The sequence below is a fragment of the Podarcis pityusensis genome (genome assembly GCF_964106645.2).
Source record: "Podarcis pityusensis genome assembly, chromosome: 12".
NCBI lineage: Eukaryota > Metazoa > Chordata > Lepidosauria > Squamata > Lacertidae > Podarcis > Podarcis pityusensis.
This window is the reverse complement of record NC_138037.1, coordinates 26,264,163-26,272,361: the sequence shown is the minus strand read 5'-3', so window position 1 is coordinate 26,272,361 and position 8,199 is coordinate 26,264,163. Positions and strand designations below refer to the sequence as shown.

The following is an 8,199-nucleotide window of genomic DNA, read 5'->3' as shown; positions in this document are numbered from 1 at the left end:
GGAAAGATCAGCAAGATTCTTAAACTCCATTGGACTCAATTATGCTGCTAAATTGTGCATATTAATCAGATAGATGGTAGCAATCTATACTCAAAAGTAGAGGGGAAACACATAAGCTGCTGTTGTAGATACATTCAGTGGGGCACAGAGTGGTTGTAAAGAGGAGGAAATAAATTAGATGATAGAATCATTCACTAGAGGAAGGCAAGCAGCTGCTTCAGAAGCATTTAAAGTTAGAGGAGAAAAATGAATCTACTTTAGGCAGCGGCGTAGCGTGGGTTGTCAGCACCCGGGGCAAGGCAAGTAATTTGCGCCCCCTAACCCGGGGCAAGGCAAGTAATTTGCGCCCCCTAACCCCTAACCTGCCGCCGCTGCCAGCTGCTTCTTGCTGCTGCCTGGTCGTCTGGTGTGGTTCTCTCCTGTGCTCAGCGCTGCGCTGGGCGGCCGCTGCACTGTCCCTCTCCCAGATAGTCCCTCGCTCTCTCTCCGCACCGCACGCCTGGCACCCACCCCCTCCACAGTGGGCGGTGACCCAGCGGCTCGGATGGGATTCGCACAGCCAGCACTGCAGTGAGAGAGAGTGAGTGAGCCAGGTAGGGGCAGAGAGCTGCGAGTGCGAGCGCGCCCCCCCCAGATGTTGCGCCCGGTGCAGCCGGCCCCCCCTGCACCCCCCACGCTACGCCACTGACTTTAGGCTGGTGTTAATATTTGAATGACAAAGCATTTGTGCCAGTGGAACCTTGGAGTGGAGCTCAGGAACGGAGACACAACCTCAGATCCTTGGTTCAAAAGCAACATAAAGCCATGGGGCTACCTTTGAAGGTGACCCAGAAACTACAACTAATCCAGAATGCAGCAGCCAGACTGGCAACTCGGAGCGGCCGCCGAGACCACATAACATCAGTCTTGAAAGACCTACACTGGCTCCCAGTACGTTTCCGAGCACAATTCTAAGTGTTGGTGCTGACCTTTAAAGCCCTAAACGGCCTCGGTCCAGTATACCTGAAGGAGTGTCTCCACCCCCATCATTCAGCGCAGACACTGAGGTCTAGCGCCGAGGGCCTTCTGGCGGTTCCATCACTGCGAGAAGCCAAGTTAAAGGGGACCAGGCAGAGTGCCTTCTCGGTAGTGGCTGTTAGAATAAAAGGTTTCTGATGGGAACTGTGACAAGATAAACCCGGAAAAGGCCAGGATGTCAATGGATGGTTCTGACATGTGGGTTGAGATGTCACGAGACATAGATTCTTCCTGTGGTATGAAGGCTTGTACTGAGTACTAAGGTGTAATACTGAACTGATTTTACTCACTAAGGATGTTGAGCGCAGTGCAGAATGGGAGGAAAATCAGGGTGTTTTTCTAGGCTACCCCATTGTTGGAGACTTAGATACCAAGTCTATTGCTGTTATAAACAGCAGGTGCACTGAGGTGCATTCCACTGGTACAGTGGAGGAGATGTGCCAGATGCACAGATCAGGAGTAGCTACAAAGGGTGAGAAGCCCACCAGGTATGCTCAGGAGTTTGCTAACACAGCTGTTGCAGATTTAGCTGTGGTTGGTGGCTCAACACAGTTCTTGGAACCCGGAGTCTTAAAAGGGGTAAAGGGTTTGTCCTCAAGGGATGGGAAACCACGCCCAAAGGCTGTAAGGGTAGACACTGTTTCCTTGGAGAAGGAAGCTGGACCATGTCCAGAGGCCGTGTATGCCAACACTGATTCCTCAGAGTCCTACTCAAGTGTAGGGCTAGCTCCTGACAGTGGCGCCCTCCCTGTGGAACGCTCTACCATCAGATGTCAAAGAGATACCTGAAGACATCTGAAGGCAGCCCTGTTTAGGGAAGCTTTTAATGATTGATGGTTTAATGTATTTTTAATCTCTGTTGGAAGCCACCCAGAGTGGCTGGGGAAAAAACCCCTGTTGTTGTTGTTATTATTATTATTATTATTATTATTATTATTATTATTATTATTAGTGGGGCCAGGGTTAGTTTTAATGTCTGGACCTAAGTCTGTCCAGAAAGTGTTGATTGCTTCTGGGATAAATATGAAAATTTATTAGAACAAAAGACAGTGGTGGCTCTCCACTTGAAGCAATATTGGTGAAAAAAATTAATATGAGAAACAACTGGGTAACTTATACAGAACTATTTTGAGAGGTAGATCAAGATTTAAAATGAAGGAGGTATGAAGAAATAAGAGGACTAATAACTGATTGGCTGCAATATCATCATCTTAATGAAGTATTTAGGTTGAATAAAAAGAAAGGTTTTTCACCTAAAATCTCCCAATTCGAAAAGGAATTGTTGGAAAATAAAAACAAATTAATTTCTAAAATGTATAAACTTCTATTGGCAAACAAAACATGAACCAGTCAAATCAGTGCTTATACCCTGGGCGAGGGATTTAGGTTATAATATTGAGTTAGCTCTGTGGGATTACCAATCTGAAATTTACAGCATATTATACTTTGAAAGAAGTTTATATGAAAATGATGTACCATTGGTATTTAACTCCTAGCAAATTAGCTAAAATATATAAATCACACTCTAATATGTGCTGGAAATGTGCGCTGGTGCACTGATCCTGACTAGGCTAGACTAGTGGACTTCAGCTAGCAGGAAGTGAGTGGCCAGCTTTTGGGCTGTGTTCTGGGAACCAGTACTGGGTTGTGGCCCAATATAAGGTGGGTCGCAACCACAGCACCACCACCATGCAAATGTATGGTAAAAAGGGAAATGAAATGGGTCCCTAAGTGCATGTTTGTGTTGAAGGTGGGTCAAGAGTGCAGCAGAGCAGAAACATCACTGCATGTGCTGAATATAGAGCAGAACAGAAAACAATCCCTAGTTCCATGGGATTCAATGGACCTTACTCCCATGCATGTGTACATAAAATATAGCCCTAAGGCTGTAATTCCACACTCACTTACCTGGAACTAAGTCCCATTGAACTCCATGGGACATATATAGGCCTGCATTGTTAAGATGCTTCTTTTATATCAGTATCTACTTGCCTACAATGGATTTTTTTAAAATCCTTCCATGATACATAAGAGATTTCATTATTCAAAACTGTGCACCCATAGAGAAAAATAGAAAAGAGATGATAGCACAATTATTAATATTGAACTCTTCCTCTGACACGCAAGGCTAGCTTGAGATTCTAGAATTTGATAACAGAATTCTGTAGTTCCTCGTATAATGTAATACTTCAAATTGCTGTAAAGTCAGCGGACGACAATCAGCTATGAAATTAACTGTCCCCTGGGTTTTAAAGAGGGCTAAACTGCTAATTTACATGTTAATTAGCATTTGGTCTAAAAAAGTAGCGAATGTAATTCTACAGCATCTAACATTTAACAATGGAACTTATCTAGACGTTGCATTTAACAGTAGCTTCCCACTTCTCGCTAGATATTTCTGAAGTTCCGATAATGAAAGCAATCTCATTATTCTAAACAACATGCAGTTTTCGGGGATGACGCCTGCTAATTTATTTGCATAATGAGAAAAGTAACAAAGCAATCACATTGAATCAGGTGTGTTGGTTCTTAATAAGGCCCATCTAATAGCATAGATTTGTGGGTTTAAAATAAAGACTTGTATAAACTGACATTTAAAATGGGAATGTGCTGCCTCAAGTCATAACAAGTCACTAGACTGTGTTCAGTGGCATTTGATAATTCTATTTCTGCTATCCAAGCACTGATTTCATAAATGTGATTGCAGTAATGTGCAAGTTAAGTATCTTGGAAGAACTCTGCCATAAATTAATACTCCAGAAATGAACACGTTGCATTAGAAAAGTATATATAACATTGATTTCCATTTCCAGATGAAATTGGAGTAAGGAGCATAATATATAGAATTCATTTCAGAGATGTCACAGGGCTATTAGACCTTCTCATCACTGCACATTTTCAAAATGTAGAAAATGTTCACTGTGGTCTTTGGATGGGCCCCTTCCTAATGGCATCATGGCATACAGAAGTTTGGTTAGCTGGGGTCCAGGAAAGGGTCTTTTCAGCAGTTGCACCCACCCACCTTACAGCAGGGGTGGACTTTGGCCATTCAAATTTCAGCGGCGCTCTATGCGAGCCCTTTGTCATTCCTCCACTTTTCACTTTCTGTTCTGCACATGCAGTATATCATATTTGAGATGGCTTGCAGTGCCCTCCTCAGCTTGGCACCCAGTGTGAGGGAACTGGTCGTATTGCCCTAAATCCACCTCCGCCTACAGAATGCATTCCTAATGGTGATCAGGGAGATGAAGAACTGGCTGCTTGCCCAGACATTTCCAGACCATTAACATGACCAATGTCTGTTGTTTTGGTTGCTGTGGTTATTGCACAAATGTTTCTAGTCCCGCCTCCCCTCCATCCCTGCATGTTGTGAGCTGCTTTTAGTATTTTTAAAAGGAAAAGTGGTATGCCATTTAACAATAAATGAATAAAATAAAATGAATATATAAAATGCCACTATGAACAATTTTATACCAATATTTGCCCCTTGTGGAAGGAGATGGTAGTCCATGTTGTGGTAACTTCCAAATTGGATTATTATTACAGTCTATGTTGGGTACCCTTGAAGGTGACCTCGAAACTTCAACAAGTCCACAATTTAGCAGCCAGATTATTGGTTGGGGTTCACTTCAGAACTCATGCAACCCCCATTTTAAAAGAAGAAGAAGAAGAGTTTGGATTTTATATCCCGCTTTATCACTACCCGAAGGAGTCTCAAAGTGGCTAACATTCTCCTTTCCCTTCCTCCCCCACAACAAACACTCTGTGAGGTGAGTGGGGCTGAGAGACTTCAAAGAAGTGTGACTGGCCCAAGGTCACCCAGCAGCTGCATGTGGAGGAGCGGGGAGGCGAACCCGGTTCCCCAGATTACGAGTCTACCGCTCTTCACCACCACACCACACTGGTGTAAAACAGCTGCAGTGGTAGCTGATTCATTTCCAGGACCTAGTCAAGGTGCTCACATTAGTATTTAAACTCCTAAATGAGTTAGGCCTCAAATAGCAGAGAGGTCATCTCCTTGCCTTCATACCCCCTCAGAAGTTTGGTGGTGGCCTGGGAGTAGGCATTCTCTGTGGCACCTCCTTAGTTGTGGAATTTCCTCCCCACAGAGTTGCACCTGGCACCTTCATTGTATCGTTTCCACCATATGGTGGAGATACACATCCTTACTCTGGCCTTTGACCAAGTATGTGTTTTCAGGGCCCACCCTATTTCTGTGACTTTAATTTGTTTTAACTGTTTTAACACCGAATTTTAAATTACATTGTTGTACCCTTCCTTGGGACCTGGTGGGAAAGGGTGGGAAATAAACCGAAAAAAAGAATGAATAAGTCTGTCTTTTGACTTATCTTTGTGTAGATTTAGATAACTTGTCCAAAAGCCATTCACATAGAAAGAAAAGGGCTGGGAAGGGTGCATAAATAAATGTGTTTGATGCAGATATGTACGCGAAACATTAAAATGCCTCCGTCCATCAGAGACCGTTTACCTTCATCGTTTAAATCCCTGCATCCCTTTATGGAAAAATATTAGCACAAGCTTTAGGGTAATTAGGATTCAGGATTGCCCTCATATGCAACTAGGCATGTTGTACAAACAGCTGCTCTGTTTGTATCGAACAGCGTTGATTTTAAGTTTCATTAAGTAGCCAGGCTCTATCTTTCTGGAGACTCATTCAAGCTTTTCGACATGTCTTACATATTAATTCATTAACTGGAATTCATTTGGGTGTGTTGGTGACATATATCAAGGGTAGGCTGACATTTCATAGTTAAAACACATCAGCTAAATTGCAAGCTGTGCATCTGGGCCTGCAATTCTGGCGCAGGCCCCAGGCAACAGAGTGCCTTTTGTGGGGAACCAGCTCACCTATCACACTTGTAAATAGCAATCTCTCTTCATCTGCAATTTAGGAAAGGAATAGTATGCAAACACGCAATGTTGTGTGGCATTGCATTTAGCAATACAGTCACACCTTGGAAGTCGAACGGAATCCGTTCCGGAAAGTCCTTTCGACTTCTAAAACGTTCAGAAACCAAAGTGTGGCTTCTGATTGGCTGCAGGAAGCTCTTTCAGCCAGCCAGAAGCTATGGAAGCCCCACTGGACTTTCAGCTTCCAAAAATAGTTCGCAAACCGGAGCAGTTCACTTCCGGGTTTACGGCATTCGAGAGCCAAAACGTTCAAGAACTAAGCTGTTTGAAAACCAAGGTGGAAATGTTCCAGAGATCTCTCTTAGGACTCTCAAATTCACCAGCTGTCCCCACCTCGAAAGGGGGACCTAGTTTTGGTGTAGGAGGGTTTTTTTTAGGGGGTGAGGAGGTACAGCTGGGGAGGGGGCCCGCCCCCATCAAAAACCCTCCATGCGCTCACAACAGTTCCTTCAATTTGCAAATGTGCTCACAGAGCCCAGAAAGGTTGCTGACCCCTGGCCTAATAGGGTAGCCATTGTGGTGACCCTGCCAGATGTTACTGGAGCTGGAGTCCAATCAACCCTAGCCAGCAGGACCAATGGGCCAGGATGATAGGAGCTGTAGTCCAGCAACACCTTGCTGCAGAATTTATAGTAGAAAATGTGTGAGCAGGGGAGTTGCTGCCAGCTTCTGGCCTTGAATCTGAGCCAACTACAGTATCATACAGAATGAAGTTCAGAGCACCGCCATCATATGATTTCCTGGGTTGATGCAGTGGAACTTTGCATGGTAGGAAAGCTAGATCCATTTCCGTGGATATGTGAGAGATGTTTATTTAAAAGCCAATGGGTTTTTTAAAAAAAGAAAACAAAACAAAAACTACCACCTACCAGGGAAATATGAAAGCTTGGAAACAGAATCTGACTCATTCCTAGCTAATCATCATCATCGTCACCATCATCAAACAATTAGCAATTTTAACAACTGAAGGAGCATCTCCATCCCCATCGTTCTACCCGGACACTGAGGTCCAGCGCCAAGGGCCTTCTGGCGGTTCCCTCACTGCGAGAAGCCAAGTTACAAGGAACCAGGCAGAGGGCCTTCTCGGTAGTGGCGCCCTCCCTGTGGAACGCCCTCCCACCAGATGTCAAAGAGAACAACCACCACCAGACTTTTAGAAGACATCTGAAGGCAGCCCTGTTTAGGGAAGCTTTTAAAGTTTGATGCATTACTGTATTTTAATATTTTGTTGGAAGCTGCCCAGAGTGGCTGGGGAAGCCCAGCCAGATGGGCGGGGTATGAATAATAAATTATTATTATTACTATTATTATTATTAAGTAGCCTGTCTACCTTGCAGTAAATTCTATTGAGTTCAGTGGCACTTACTTCCAGGTAAGTGTTTATAGAATCACTGTGCAAACCTGCCATTTTTTGATGCGCAGCTTCTCACCCTTACGGGTGCACTAATCGGGGACATTAGCATACCTCGTAGGGCAGTGCTGAGAAGCATGTGCTGTCATTTCTCTATGAAGTTTAGCTTGTTTTATAAAATATAGGCCATTTGTTCCTTCCATTGCCAATCTGTCTTCCACCCTCCCCCCCACAGAGCACTAAATCTAGTTTTAAAATTAAAAAGAGTTTTATTGCTTTTAACCATGATCTTTTATGATGGAGAGCAGCCAAGACAAACTGACATGATGCATCAACATTCCATTTTCTGTTTTGCATAAATCACCAAGGCTGAGAAACATGAGGGATATATGGGGGGGGGGGAGGAGAGAAAGAAAGAAAGAAAGAAAGAAAGAAAGAAAGAAAGAAAGAAAGGGATGATGATGCTTAGAATGGATCGATCTGAGCCCAGAAAATTCTGACAAGTAGAAAAAGCAACTGAAGCTGCAAATAAATCCTTTTGTATAGGGAAGAGGGATTATAGGATTAACTTCACATGTTTTGGATCTGAAACCATTTTTGTTTTATATCATTACCAGCCTTTTATAGACTAATTGAGTGGTGTGGAGAACAGCACTAGCTGATTTTTTTTAATAATATAAAAAAATAAAGAATTCATGATTAACCCAGTTTTGTCTGAGGAAACAATGGGCCAAAATTGTGGCCTTGATTACACTCGTGAAATTCACGACTTTCATCAACAACACTGTCCCTCATGAGCATTGGAACCTGTAATCAGAAGTTGATTTGCTGTTGAGTAAGGCGATGAGCAGGATATTAAGGAGGAAAGAGAAAACGCTAGTCAAGAGAATGCAAAAGAA

At 43.5% G+C, this 8,199-nt stretch overlaps 1 protein-coding gene across 4 annotated transcripts in view; it reads right to left on the bottom strand.

The window, feature by feature from the left end:
- Positions 1-8,199, bottom strand: part of ZNF804B (zinc finger protein 804B) — a 294,257-nt gene that overhangs the window by 14,226 nt on the left and 271,832 nt on the right. The gene's annotated exons all lie outside the window — the stretch shown is intronic.